This window comes from Notamacropus eugenii, chromosome 1 (genome assembly GCF_028372415.1).
Source record: "Notamacropus eugenii isolate mMacEug1 chromosome 1, mMacEug1.pri_v2, whole genome shotgun sequence".
NCBI lineage: Eukaryota > Metazoa > Chordata > Mammalia > Diprotodontia > Macropodidae > Notamacropus > Notamacropus eugenii.
The window spans coordinates 326,930,882-326,946,700 of record NC_092872.1 but is presented as its reverse complement, the minus strand read 5'-3'; positions in this window follow the sequence as shown (position 1 = coordinate 326,946,700).

Below are 15,819 nucleotides of genomic sequence, written 5' to 3'. Positions count from 1 at the left end.
ATACACAATAACTTTGAGAAAACACTAGCAACAGGGTAAGCTCCCTGTATGATAGAGGTCTTCAGACTTTTTTGTTTTATGGAACACTTTGGCAGTGTGGTGAAGTTCTTTCTCAGAGTAATGTTTTTAAATGTGTGATAAATCACAGTCTTGAAGCCCCTTGTTCACTTGCTTTTAGAAAATTCATTGAAAATAACCCCTTAAAAGTTACTGTTTGAACTTTTCTGGGAAGATGACAAAGTAGGTCAGAAATTCCCAGGCTCTCCAGATTTCCTCCACAAACAGACAGAAAATTACCATGAAATTAATGTAGTGCAGCGAAAATAAAGGGATGAAGCAGTTATACTCTTGAGACAAATTGAGAGGACCTCAGACAGGACAGGGCCCCTGGCCTGAGTGAAGTATAGACACCTATAGGCTGACTCCACTGAATCAACCAATAACAGATCTGGAGCAGCTCTGTCAGGAAGCAGATGAGGCCTCAAGAAATTTTACCTGGAAAACTTTCACCTCACAGCCTCAGGAACTTTCACTTCATGAACTTTTACCTCACAAACTTTCCTCTAGGGAACAGCAGAGAGCTGAGTAGGGGAAGTTTGAAGGACCCTTTGCTGTTTCTGGAGGTCAGACCTAGTGGTGCTCATCAGAAGTGATACTGGGCTGTGATTGTGGGTGACAAGGAGTGAGTTCATGTCCAGTGAGTGCCATACAAAAGAAATAAAGGACATTTCCAGAGGAGCATGACTAGGCTAAACATGACTTAGAAGAGCAGAGGAAGAGGAGAGGAGAGGAGAGTCTGAGCCTCTGGAAAATAACAGTAAGGAGGATTTGAAACCTAGGGCAACGTTATCTACAATTTGGAATTAAAATTTGATAATGATAACATTAAGTTGCTAAAAATAAAATATGAGAAATAAAAATGAGTAATGTCAAATGGGAACAAGCCCAAAAAGAGCTCATAGAAGACTTAAAAAGAAATTAAAACATAAAATAAAAAAGATCAAGGAAAAATTATGAAAAATAAATAAAAGCAATCCAAGAAAATTATGAAAAGAAAGTTAACCAAATGCAAAAAGATGTATGAAATCTTTAAGAAAAAATTTTAATTTTTATTTATTTATTTTTAATAGTTTTATTTTTAGATTTTGACATTCATTTCCACATAACTTTGAATTCTGATTTTTCTCCCCATCTCTCCCCTTCACCCACTCCATAACACCTTGCATTCTGATTACCCCTTCCCTCAATGTACCCTCCCTTCTATTACACCCCGCCCTTCCCTTATCCCTATCTTCTCTTTTTTCTTGTAGGGGAAGATAAATTTCTATACTCCATTACCTGTATTTCTTATTTCCCAGTTATATGCAATAACAATTCTCAACATTCATTACTAATATTTTGAATTCCAGCTTCTCTCCTTCCCTCTCTTCCCACTCATCCCCACTGAGAAGGCAAGCAATTCAATACAGGCTATATATGTGTCATTTTGCAAAAGACTTCCATAATAATCATGTTGCATAAGACTAACTATTTTGCCCTCCATCCTACCCTGTGCCTCCTTTTTTGGTATTCTTTCATTTGACCTTGTCCCTTCCCAGAAGTGTTTACTTCTAGCTACTCCCTTCTCCCATTTGCCCTTCCTTCTATCATTCCCCTCACCCCACTTGTCCCCTTCTCCCCTATTTTCTTGTAGTGTAAGATAGGTTTTCATACCAAATTTAGTGAGCATATTATTCCCTCCTTAAGCCATATGTGAAGAGAGAAAGCTTCACTTTTCCCATCTCATCGCCTCCCTTTTCTCTTCCATTGAAAAAGATTTTTCTTATGTCTTTTCTGAGTAATAGTCTGCCACATTCCATTTCTCCTTTTCTCCTCCTAATATTTTCCTATCTCATCCCTTAATTTAATTTTATTTTTTTATGGATATCATCTCTTCTGATTCACCTCAACCTGTACTGTCTATATATATGTGTGCATGTGTGTGTGTGTGCATGTGTGTGTGTGTGTGTGTGTGTGTGTGTGTGTAATCCCTCCACCTACCCAAATACTGAGAAAAGTCTCAAAAGTTACAAATATTATCTTTCCATGTAGGAATGTAAACAGTTCAGCTTTAAAAAGTCCTTTGTGATTTCTTTTTTCTGTTTACCTTTTCATGATTTTCTTGATTGTTGTGTTTGAAAGTGAAAATTTCTGTTCGGTTCTGGTCTTTTCATCATGGATGCTTGAAAGTCCTCTATATTATTGAATGACCATTTTTCCCCTTGAAGTATTATACTCAGTTTTGCAGGGTAGGTGATTCTTGGTTTTAATCCCAGTTCCTTTGACTTCTGGAATATCCTGTTTTAAGCCCATCAATCCCTTAATGTAGAAGTTGCCAGATCCTGTGTTATCTTGATTGTATTTCCACAATACTCAAATTGTTTCTTTCTAGCTGCTTGCAATATTTTCTCCTTGACCTAGGAAGTCTCAAATTTGGCCTTAATATTCCTGGGAGTTTCTCTTTTTGGATCTCTTTCAGGAGATGATCTGTGGATTCTTTCAATATCTGGATAGAATATTATAAGAAATTATTAAAGAAAAATGCCTCGAAGTTTAGAACAAGAGGGTAAAGTAGAAATAGAAAAAAAATAATTATTTGAAAGAGGTCCCACGAGGAAAACTTATAGGAATGTCATAGCCAAGTTTCAAAACTCCCAGTTTAAGGAAAAAATATTGCAAGTGACAAGAAAAAACCTATTTAAATGCGGCAGAAATATAATCATGATTTCACAAGACCTATTAGCTTCTACACTAAAGGGTCATAAGTTTTGGAACATTATATTTTGAAGAACAAAAGATATGGGGTGGCATCCAAGAATTACTTACCCAACCAAGTTGAATATAATCCTGAATGAAAAAAATGGATATTTGACAGACTAAAAGACTTTCAGGTATCTGTAACAAAAGGCCAGAACTCAATGGAAAATCTGATGTAAAAGATTCAGAAGAAATATAAGGAAAACATTGAAGATTAATTTAAGGCAGTCACTAAGATCAAACTGCTAATATTACATGAGCAAATATTATCAGTATTCTTGAAGCCATTATCACTATTAAGGTAGTTTGAGAGAAAAGTTGGGGCTGAATTGTGTATGATGGAGGTGATCCTAAAAAACAAAATTAGGTAGGAAAAGGTAAAAAGGAGCAATTATCTCATAAAAATGGGGTACAAAAGTAGGAACTAATACAGATGAAATAAACAGGTCAGGGTAGATGACTAGTAATATTGGAACCTTACTCTTCTCTGAGTCAACATGTACTTCTGGAAGGGTGTAGAAGCCTTCTGAATTTATATAAAGGCAAGAAAACTGAGTGACCTGGTGGAGGAGGGACTTTTAGAAGAGTATATAGAATAAGATTAAGAGGGTGGGGGAAAAGATAAGGGACTCTTAAAGGTCTGGGTAAAGTAAGGAATAAGCATTTAAGAAGAGAAGATAAGGTAGCAAGGATAGAGTAAAAAGAGAGACTGAAAAGGAAAATAGTGAATGAAAATAAGATGGGGGGTAATTCACAAAAAGTAATTATAACTTTGAATGTGAATGGGATGAACTCATCCCCCCCAAAACAGAAACAGATACCAAAATGGATTAAAAATCAGAATCCAACAATGTGTTGTTCATAAGAAACACATTTAATAATAAGAGATACACACAGTTAAAATGGAGGATTGGAGTAGGATTTATTATGCTTCAGTTAATTTGAAAAAGGCAAGGGTAGCAATTATGTCTCAGACAAAGTCATGACTAAAATAGCTTTACTTAAGGGAGATAAACAGGGTAACTACATTTAGATAAAAAGTACCATAGACAATGAAGTAATATCAATATTGAACCTATATGTACCAAATAATATAACATAAAAAATTTTTAAAAGTTAAATGAATTATGGGTGGAGATAGGAATATTATCAAAGTGGGGGACTTTAATCTTCTCCTCTCAGAACTAGATAAATCTATCCAAAAATAAATAAGAGAGAAGTAAAGGAAGAAAATAGAATTTTAGAAAATCTCGATATGATAGAGTAAAAATAGAAGGGAATACATCTTTTTCTCAGTAGTTCATGTTACATTTAGAAAGACTGACAATATATTAGTACACAAAAATTTTGTATTTAAAAGTAGAAAAGCAGAAATATTCAAAGTATCTTTTTTATATCACAATGCAATAAATTATACTTAATAATGGACCATGGAAATGTAGATTAAAAACAAATTGGAGAATAAACAACCCAATCTTAAACAATGAGTGGATTAAGGAACATATCATAGAAACAATCAATAAGTTCACTCAAGAGAATGTCAATAATGAGACAACATATCAAAACCTATGGGATGTAGTAAAAGCAATGATACAAGAAAAATTCATATTTCTAAATGCTTACATTCATAAAAGAGAGGAAGACAAACTAATGAATTGAATATAGCATCTAAAAAGAAAAACTAGAAAAAGAACAAACTAAAAATTTCCAATTAAACACTAAATTGGAAGATCTCAAAATTAAAAATGAGATTAATAAAATTGAATGTTAAAATATTGAATTAATAATTTAAAATTAGGAGTTGGTTTTATGAAAAACAAATAAAGAGATAAACAATTGGTTGATTGAATTAAAAAAAGAGAGAAGAAAAGCGAATTGCTAGTATCAAAAATGAAAATAGTGAATATACCACTAATAAAGATGAAATCAAAACAATTATAAGGACTTATTTTGCCCAATTAAATGTCAATAGATTTAGCTATTAAGTGAAATGCACAAATATTTACAAAAATGTAAATTCTCTTGTTTGGCAGAAGAAGAAACAGACCTGTTTTTGAAAAAGAAATTGAACAGATCATAATTCAGCTTGCTAAGACAAAAGCACCAAGACTAAATGTATTTACAAATGAATTCTATCAAACATCTAAAGAGTAACTAAATCCAGTATTAAATTAATTGTCTGGAATAATAAGCAAAGAAAGGATACTACCAAACTCCTTTTATGAAACAAATATGATACTGATAAACTAAACCAAGAAGAGTAAAAACAGAAAAAGAAAATTATCGACCAATTTAATTAATGAATATTGATGCAGAGGTCCTAAATAAAATGTTAACTAAAAGATTACAATGATGCATTAAAAAGATTATACATTATGATTCCTGTTATACCAGGAACGCAGGATTGTTTCAACACAAGGAAAACTATTAACATTGCCCTCTCAGAATTCTTGAGGTGGCTATAAAGGGTTGTAAGATTCTAATGCTATCATCTTTAAAGTACTCTTCTCACTATCAGTTTACTTATATCACCTCAATATCATAAATAATTAACATCAATTAAATTTTTAAAAGACTGGGAAAATTGAGTAAGAATAGTTCACACAGTACACAGTTCCCCCAAACAAGAAACATACTTTGCCTTCAATCACCTCAGTTTCTGGGGAGAGTAGGCAAAAACTTAAAGCAGTTTATCTAAAGCATTTACCCCATTAAAGTCATTGATGAATGTGGCACTGCTGATGGATAAAATCCTTCCCTTTCTTGCATGGCATTTCCCATCAGCTGTTGTATCAGTCTGCTGCTGGAATGGATCCTGTAAGTTAGTCCTTGAGGTTGTACAATTTCTCATCTGGGTCAGTTACTCTACTAAGCAGTCTCTGCCATAGACTTCCAACATTGGACCTCTGGTAGCTCCTCTAGCATTTCAAATCTCATAAGGTCATTCCAAATACTCCACTTGAGTTGAAGAATGAATTGACACAACAGGAGCAAAGCAACATAGCTCCATGTGGATTTAGCAGATGATGGAGGGAACTTCTTTACCTGGAGGAGAGGAGAGGAGAAGAAAGGAGAGAACAAAAGAGGAGAGGAGAGGAGAGAAGAAAGGAGAGGATAGGAGAGGAGAGGAGAGGAGAGGAGAGGAGAGGAGGGGAGGGGAGGGGAGGGGAGAGGAGAGGAGTTGCCCAACTGGAACTGGCCAGCTTCGTGAAGCTTGGACTGATTACACATTGTGTTTTGACCTCTGTTCTCGAAGAGTACCATGACATCAGGGAGATGACATGACTTGCAACTGAATTTGATATGAATGAGGGAGGGCTGCATCCAGGGCCATCTCTAGTCATCCTGATTGATATCTGGCCACTGGACCCAAATGACTCTAGAGGAGAAAGTGAGGCTGGTGACTTTGAGGAGCTCTTCCTCCCCTTCTCTCCCCTTTCCCCTCCCCCAACTCTCTCCTTACCCAAGGGTGTTCTGCTCAAAGAAAGGTAAACCTTGATGGCCAAGACCTACCTAGTTACCTTGGGATTTACTGGCTAGATTTCTTTCTGAAAGACCAAGCCTTAAACCCAATTCACTCTGGATCTCATTGATTGCATGACAAGTAGTCCCTACGCTGCTCAAGCACAAATTAATAGGGTTTTTTGGGCCCTCTTGGCTCAGGGTAAATGTAAATAATAATTGTTTCTCTTTTGGCCAGCAACCCAGAGGGTCTTCCCCTCCCACTTTGATTTTTTTTTTTAATTAAAGGGGCCATCCCTTGACTCACTTCTTGAAGAGGCCTATTTACTGAATGGGTGTTGCCTCACTCAAAGTGAGAACTTGAAAAGACCTTAACTTAAAAAGGTCATGGTCTTCTGCTTTTCTAGCTTAACAGCAAATTAAAAGGCTACATTCTTCATTACTCAGTGAGAAGGTAGCAACCAGTCACAGAATGATGGCACATGGTCTGAAGTAGAGATCTAGGCCTTCCATTCCACTTCATCATGAGTTTTCATAAACAGGTTCACCAAACATTCTGTGAGTCTCTCTGGATAGGTCTTTATATTTTATAGTTTCTCTCTCCTCCTATTATATCATGAATTTAATTTGTAACTTCCAAATCTTGTCTAGTTTTCTTTTGAGTCTTTCTTCTGTTCTCTTCTACACAATAAAAAAAAAGTGCTTCCATTACCCATTTAAAAAATTTTTCTTCTGGTAACTCTATAACTACTCTACTCCTACCTCCCCACTCTCTTTTCAAATTGAAAAAACCCCCAGCAAAACCAAAATCCTTATAACAAATAGGTAGTCAAACAATACAAATTCCCACTTTGGCCATGTCTAAACATATTTTCCTCACTTTGCACCTTGAATTCAACATCTCTCTGTTAGAAACTTGTTAGGGTGCTTAGAGTCATATATAGTTATTATATTAATCAGATGTGTTAAATATTTCAAAGTTATTTTTCTTTACAATGTTATCATACAGCTCATTCTAGTTCTTGTTCTCCATTTCATTCTGCATCAGTTCATATAAATCTTCCCAGGTTTCCTTAAACTATTCTTCATATAATTTCTTATGGTATAATAATATTCATTTACATTCATATATCACAATCTTTATTCTTGAAGCGGACAGTAGACAGCAGAAGTTTGTTTTCAGCTGGAAAGGAGTCACTGTCTTTCCTGAGGACTGTTTGAACTCTCCTTTGTACTATCACAGTATAGGAAGGAGATACCTGAGAAAAGCCTTCCTTCTTAAGGACATTGGTGTAAACCATTATGTTGCTATTTAATGTTAACTGGGCCAGATGAGGCCATGATGGCAGATGGTGGTTCATAAGATGGACAAGAGATTAAAAATCAACATTAAGAAAATCCAGGGTCCACACTATTTGGTCAAGTTTTAGGGAATAGAGTAGGCAGAAAAATCCCAGAGGATTCCAGCTTCACTCTGAAATAAGTTACTGACTTTTGTTTCCCCATGATGTAAGAAGGAAGCCCAGGGGTTTTCTTTTTTTTATGCTTCAGATTTTGGAAAACTCACATTCTCCACCTCTGTGTCATAATGATCTTCATTTATTAAGTCACCCACAAGTCTGTCTCTTTCAAATGGTACCCAGAATAGTCTATAACCCTGAAAGAAACAGGCAGTCCATGAGTCTCTCCCCACGGGCTCTTATGACCCTCCAAAGACCATATTTCTAGAGGTTTCTGTCTATAAAGACCAGCCTGGGTAGAATTTATGGCAAGAATCAAAAGGTGGCCAATATAAGTTACTCTAAGGTATCCAGAACTCTAAGCTTCCTAGAGCTGCCACTCATTATACTGCTTTTGAAAGGTAGTTGCTTCCCTCTCATTGGATCCCAGTTGGTACTGAACAGATGACACATGATCACATAATTATTCCTTGTTCAAAATTATGAAGATTGGATGATGAGTTGGATGATGCAAGATAGTCTCTCTAACAAGATTAAAATAGAGCACAGTAGGCTTCTATTACTAAATGGAAATAATACATTAGAAATCATACTTCTCTGTGTCCCACTGGTATTAGAACTCATCGCAAACAGATAGTGACTATGCCAGAGATTGAGGCTTCCAGTCCAGACCCAGGGAACTTACCTCTTCCCCTGGCCCAGTAGACATAACTGCAGAGGGATGAATGCCATTTTTCCTAGTTAATCAAGTAGTTCTATACACCACAAGAGAATCATAAGCATTTGGATCTCAGCAGTCAACTAATCTGGTAACAGAAGCTACCTTAAAGAGTAGGAGTCCTTGAAATTCTTTCCAGTTAGCTGAACTCAAGGTTGGATAGCTGCCATATCAAGAGAGCTTTGAGAAATGGAGCAGAGAAGATCATCATCTATGCTAGTTCCTGAGCAGTTGCCATAGACCTAGTCAAGTGGTCTGGGTCCCGAAGAGCATAGGACTGCAATAAAAAGTTCTCCACTTTGGGGTCAGGGAAAACAGAATTTTGCTGATAACTTTCAATCTATAAATCGTTTTTCTTTTGTAAGGCAACAAACATATATGGCAAATTACCAGATTGGAGCCATATGAGAAGAGCAGAGGTTGGAAAGTGGGTTCAATGTCAATCTGGACATTTGGGTGATGATACTATGCTATTCTAGGCACAGGAATATATGATTCCTGTAACTAAAGACAAGATAGCTATTCTGTACCCATGTGGTCATCAACCTGTCCCCAACTATCAAAGTGGCATTCTCCTATCTCAGATCAAGAGGTTTCCCTCTACTGATGAAAAACTATATTATTCTTCATCTGACTGCATATGCCATGTGCTCAACCTCTCTGATGGTCCCTGTGTCTGTGACAAACAATTGCCACTTTGTAAAGGGGAAGGGCTCTCTTGTCCAGTGATTTCTTGGTTTGGGCCATTATAAAAATGAACTGCTTTTGGATGTAGTTCTAGTTGACTTTCTCCTCCCTTTCCTTATTCCTCCTCCAGAGCACGATTGCCTTGACTTAAAGGTAATTTTCCTCTTAATGGACCCTATGAGAGAGATAGTTCTGGTTCCCCTCAATTAGCAGGCTTCCTTTCCTCTGGTATGGATCAGGTAACTTCCCAGAAGTTCCCTTCTCTGAAAGGGCTTGGGGGACCAGGGAGTGTTGGTTGTGGGATGTGTCATGCCTTCAGATAGAATGGGGGAGTTGAAACTGTTAGTATATAACTATGGTGGGTGTGTATTTAGTTGGAAGAGAAGAAAACCATTTGTTGACCACTAGGTAATTCTTCACCCCTGGATGAGGGCAAAGGAGAATCTTTATTCAGCCACTTTGGAAGAAGGGTCTGTACAAATCTCTAAGAAGGCAAAGATTTTGAATCATTCCCCTGACACAGCTCTTAGTGGGGGAAGGGGAAAGTTTGGCAAGTGGGCCAGGGAATGGTGGTACCAGGTTCGGGGGGCAGTGGATAGCAGTACAAAGAGAGCTTTGATAATGACTTAGATCCTGAGACAGGTAGCATGCAAGAGGATTTTGACCTCCTTTTCATTTTGCTATAGATGAACCTAATAAATGATGAAGAATTGTTGACTATGCCAAGAGTGTCCCTGCTAGGGCTGTGGTTCTCTTGAAACTGTTCCTTCTCTTCATTGCCTATATCAGAAGGAATAGAATCTATAACTGGACTGAGATGCCATCATCTGTGCTGTAGCTGTGATGTTCTCATGTTCCTCTTTTTTGTTGTTACTACCTTACATTAGGCAACCTACCAGGAACCCAAAAATTTAACATCATCCATTAAATGCATAAGATTGTGAGACTTGAGATTTAGTTTTTACAAAGAGGAAAGGAAAAGCTTAGGATTTCTGGCTTTTGTTCTTCTCCACATTTTTTGTTTCACTTTTGTTTCCCTTTTTTTTCTTGTGCTGTCTGTGCTAGGAGGGTCTATCCAGTAAAAGACTTGAAACTTGATTCTTTTGAAGGTAGGAAGACAGGCCTAGAATGATTTGCTGTGGTTCCCCACATTTTGGTTTTGTTTTCCTTTATCCTCTTAGTACTACGGCACCAGGAGGACTATTCAATAAAAGTTTTATAAGTATTTATATAGGGAAAGAAGTGGTATGTGCTAGGACCAGTGGATACACCTACTTTCCTCTGACCCACACCACTGGAGGCTCTACATAAAAGAAAATTAACAAGTCCCCCAGAAGATGTAAGTGATTCCTATACTTCTGTCAGATGGTGTATTTTTTACTCACTATTTATTGCAGACATAGGTCTACTACCAGCACACTCTTAGTTAAGTCTCAATGTTGAGATGAGGATGTGAGGTTCATTATTGAGCACTTAACAAAGCCTTATTTTGCCCCAAAACAATAAGCAAGCAATGGCACTTATCTTTAGCTTTAGGTAGATGAGACCTGCCTTGCTGCCTCATGGAAAGGCTTAAACCCAAGTCTGAGAGGCCCTAATTCTACATGGACCTCTTTATTCCCCTGGGCCAGGAAGTTGTGTCAGGACACACCTTGGTCCAAACTGGTTATGGGAAGGAGAAGCTGCATCAGGAAAGCTGGGGCCATCAGAACAGTAGAGTGGATGAGGGGAGGAAATTCTGGTCTTGTCACATCATTGTAGCACTGGAATTTATGAGTTTATGAGTTTAATTTTTGAGTTTATGAGTTTAAACTTATAGTATTTTGGCTTCTTCCTTGTGTCTTTCTTTTCTATTTGTATTTCGTTCATTTGGGCAACTCAGTGATGCAGTGGGTAGAATACTGACCCTGGAGTAAGAAGGACCTAAGTTCAAGTCTGATTCTGGGAAAGTCACTTAACCCTATTTGTTTCAGTTTTCTCATCTGTAAGATTAGCTGAAGAAGGAAATGGCAAACTGCTTCATTATCTTTGTCATGAAGAGTCAGACCCAACTGAAATGATGAAACAACAACAAATTTCATTTATTGTTGCAAGGTCTGATAATTTTTCTCTAATTTCTGAAAAATAGCATTAAGCTTCTTTTCTTCTCTCCCCCCCCTCCCCACCCCGCTACCAGTTCTCTGATTTTTCTCTGCTGGCTTTTAAAAAAAATCTATCCTATAGGTTGTTATTTTGTGTGTGCATATTTTCCAATATTTTGTATAATTCTATGATTTTTTAAATCTTTACTCCTGACTAATTTTCTCTGTGCACAGTCTATTTTCCAGTGTTCTCTACTATTGCCATGTACTCCATTTGTATGAATTTTTTTATGAGTGTCCATATTGGTACTTTTCTTTGTCATTTGCTCTCATTTTTAAAATTCTCACTTTACTTTTTTATATGTGTTTGTGTTTACTTTGTTCAAGTTCTTTTATTTGATCTAGTGATATTCTTAATGTTGCAATTCTTGTTTCATTTCTCTGAATATGTCATGCAACGGTGTCTATTGAGATCCACATGTTTTATTTTTATCTTTTCCGCCAGGGTTCTCCAGTACTTTAATGTGGCTTGGGGTGGGGGAGGGGGTGTCTATTACTGGCTCAAGCCCTTACTAAATGTGTTCCTTAATTCTATTTAATCACTTAATAAATAGTCTGATTGGCCTTTTAAAAAGGAATATTTACTTTAAAGATATAATAACAAACATAAACATTTCCCCTTCAGCTTTTGGGAGGCTAATCCCTCCACAACTCTTCAGTCCCTAGACTTGATTTACAATTTATCTCAGTTCCTAAACAACTTATTCCCATCAAATTCTAAGTCCAAACCCCTTCTTGAATTTGCATCTGGGACTTCTAGCTTCTTATGGCTTTGTCTGGTGGGCTGGCAGTAGCATCTAACTTTGAATCCTAGTTCTAAGGACAATGTGACTAGAACTTCCAGGTCTGTAGACTCCATTATCCATACCTAGAACTGAAAAGGTCAAATGAAATGAGACTAAAACTCCAAACCCATATCTTAGATCCATAGAACCTAATGGGAGAAAAGGAAACTTTTCCTTTCCCTCTGTCAGCATAGTGCATAATGCCTATGTTGTGGGTGTATATGAACTTCATCCCTAGATGTGGTTAAAAAAAAAAATTGAGTGAGAATGTCCCAGTCTGGTACTTTTCAAGATTCAGTCTATTCCATCTACACAGGCAAAGCTGCTCCCAATTCTATGATTATAAAACAAAAACAAAAACAAAACAACATGGAATATGATTTTCCAGAAGCAGGTCCTTCCCATATGAGTGCCTCCATCTCAGATGATTTGGGCAGGCACAAAGTACCATTGTACTCATTTATCTTTGTATCCATGGAGCAGGCCTGACTCAAGCAATCGCCCCTTAATTCAGATTTGATACTGGGACAAAATGATGTACTAATAGGTACAGTTAACAAACAGTTAACAAAAGAGGATTACTTAACCCTAATATAGAAAGGATATACAATTATACTTCGCTTTGGTAGATACACCCGTCTCATCTCAATACAAAAATACTTCTGGCCCACTGGGCATACTTGCTCAGTAGCGATTTGTGTGGTTTCAGTCATTCACCAAGTATGAAAAACATGATCTATTTGGGTGGGGCCTTTTATGCCCCTAGGTGACCAGAAAGCCTAGTCAGCACAGCCACAATCTACCAGGAAGCTTCATCAAGCTAGGCACACAGACTAAGCCTTGATCCAACCCCAGGGCAAATAATTCCTGAATTTTGTTGACTTTTAGAGAAAATCTAGCTTAACCCATGTTGGGGAGAAGGTGAAAGGGGGAAGTCTGCTAGATATTGATCCTATCAGAATGTATTTGAGATTATCTCAAAACAGATTGCATGATTTTTGAAGTTTTCCCATCATTTCAGTTGCTTCTGATAGTTCAGCTAATTTAGTTGCTATAGTTTGTTTTTTAAATTACCAGTTGCCTTGCTCATTTTAGAATTCCGATATGTTTTCATTTTCTTACTGGATTTTTTAAAGTTTTTTTTCCTCTTTGGTGTTCCTAATTGTTTTTATCTGTGTGTGTGTGAGGTTTAAGAGGATCCTGATTTCTTTCAGTCCTTTCAATAAAACATCTTATATAAATCTGATTCTCATTATTATTTAATGGAATTTAGCTACTCAAACTGAAACAACTGTGATTCTTTGGAATTATATTTTTAATCTCATTTTTCATGTGCAGGTAAAATCGCACCATAGTCAAATCTTATAGTCAGAATGTATGTCTTTGTGAACCTAAACTTATCTGCAGATAGACCTAAAAGAAACAAATATCTTCTTACTTTAAATATTTCATGGAATGTTCATACATTCTTTCAAAAAATAGCTGTGTAAATTAGACATCTATCAACGATTGACAATGAACATGTCACCAGTGGAGGTTTTTCATTCATCAGGTCAAAGAATTGGGACTTGGCAAATCCAACTGGAGTCCCAAGTGAGTGACAGTTTAGTTGAGGAGCTGGAAAATCAAGAATGATTATCAGGAATCAGAGTGAACTAGGATCAAGGGCAAGATTTGAATATGAGAACCATAAACAAGTTCCAACAAGTAGACATAAAAAGATTCATCAGCTAAAAACAAGGACTCAGAGGCCAGGCATTTCATAGTAATTTAAGAAGCAAAGTAAGAGTAGGTGGAATAAAAATGTATATAAGTGTCAAGGACACACAGCCACTTATCTCCAGGACTTTTCTTCTGCTCCTGAGGGGCAAGAGCTAATCCCAGAAAAGCATGCCTAGGTCAGACAGGTAGCATCAGACAATTGTCAGAGCCTGATAAATATGAAAAATCCATGAATAGAGGAAATCTTTGGTTAGTGAAACATTATAGCATCCAAAAAGAAAAAAAATGAGCATTTAGAATTTTTAAAATATAATTTTTAAAAATTCCTCACAAAATTGACTTTCCTTCTAGTCCGCTGTTGAATCCTGAAAAAATCTTATCATCTTCTTAGTATCATCTACCTAATTTATCTTCTTCTTCTAGTAGAATGCTTTAGATAGTCACTCAGGTTTAAATCTGCAGCTCTTTTAAACGTTTTACTTCAGAAATTAATTTTCATCTCTCATATATTTGACAGAGCTTGATTCTCAATTTTCCTTTACCTTTGAGCTTTCAAGATCTTTTCCTCACTCTTTTTCTTACCCCTTACTTCACCTACAATAGCCCAATACTTTCTCCTGGTTCAGTCCTACAAGTAATTGCTTTTAGAGTGTTCCCTCTTTCTCCCTCTGCAACACCATGCTATTCATTTCTAGCAGTTTTTGAGGGTAGAAGGTTTTTGACTGAAGAGAAAAACTACCTATTTTCTCTTTGTGCTCCCCATTCCCATAATGGGTAGTTCCAATTTTTCCCACCTCTTCCTTTCAGGTCACTTAGTGGGCTCAAGAGTTCACCTTAGTCAGTGCCCTTATTTCATTTCTCTGAATGGATGACAGTTTTTAAAACTTAATATGGGAAAGATAACGAACAGTAAGGCAGTTGCTTGAGATAATGGTCTCAGACAAGCCTAAAATCACTTATCAAACTTCCTCCCACCAGTAAACTGATAGTTCATCCTAAGTCTAGAATCATTCAAATTCACTTTTGAGGAGTTATATATTAATGATATGTTTTGCTTGTTTGCTTAACTTGAATTAATTGGTAGTCTTAACAATTAAACAGAGAAAATTATTTCTCTTCATCAGAGTACCTAGTCAAACAGATTCTCTCTTATCTGTATTTAGTACTCCAGGCCATGGATAAGCAAGAATCTTGGAGAAAATGGATTCTTTAGAAAACACATGACAAATACAAAAAGAGAATAAATACTTAAAGAAATGAAGATTGGGAAGATAGATTCAATGCAAGAACCAGTGTTATAAGTGATATGATGAACAAGTGATATGATGGTCATGTCATCAATTTCATTTTTGGAAGCAGAGACAGCTACAGTTATTCTGAATCTGCTCCATGTGACTTCCATGTGACTCAGCCACAGTTTTTTTCCTAGACTCTCACTCCCTGTCAATGCAGTAGTAGTAGAAAGATGATAGGTGGCCTGGCTTCTGTCTTCTTCCATTTGTGCTTTGGAGGATTCCACAACCTCCTCTTTGTGAACTTGCTCACTTTTCATTTCTTGTGAGCTTTCAGCTCCCTTTTCTTTACATTAGAGGAAATAAGACTGCCTTTTCATATACCCAAAGAGTGATTGTATAATCAGAACCTATAGTCCCTGAATCAGAATGCACTCATCATTTTTGTCCTGTCCTACTAGTTTCCATCTTAGTTTCACTACAGCTCTTTCAATAAAATCTTCCTGGAATCAGGCACTTTAGTGCCTTGCAAAACCAGCTGTGGTACAATTGAAATCAGGAATCACCAGAGTATCAAAATAAATACCAGTACTTTATAAAAAAAAATATACTTACCTCAACATTCTGGATAAAAATTTCAGTTCACCAAATGTAGCAATGTACACTCACAACATATGAACACAGTATATGACATGACTTGACAGACTGCTTCAGTGCATATGAATCTAAATTGTATCCAGAATACATTACAAAAACTTATATTACAACAATCAATGCAAATCCAGAGAGGTTATGAGTGTTATTATGTTTGGTGGG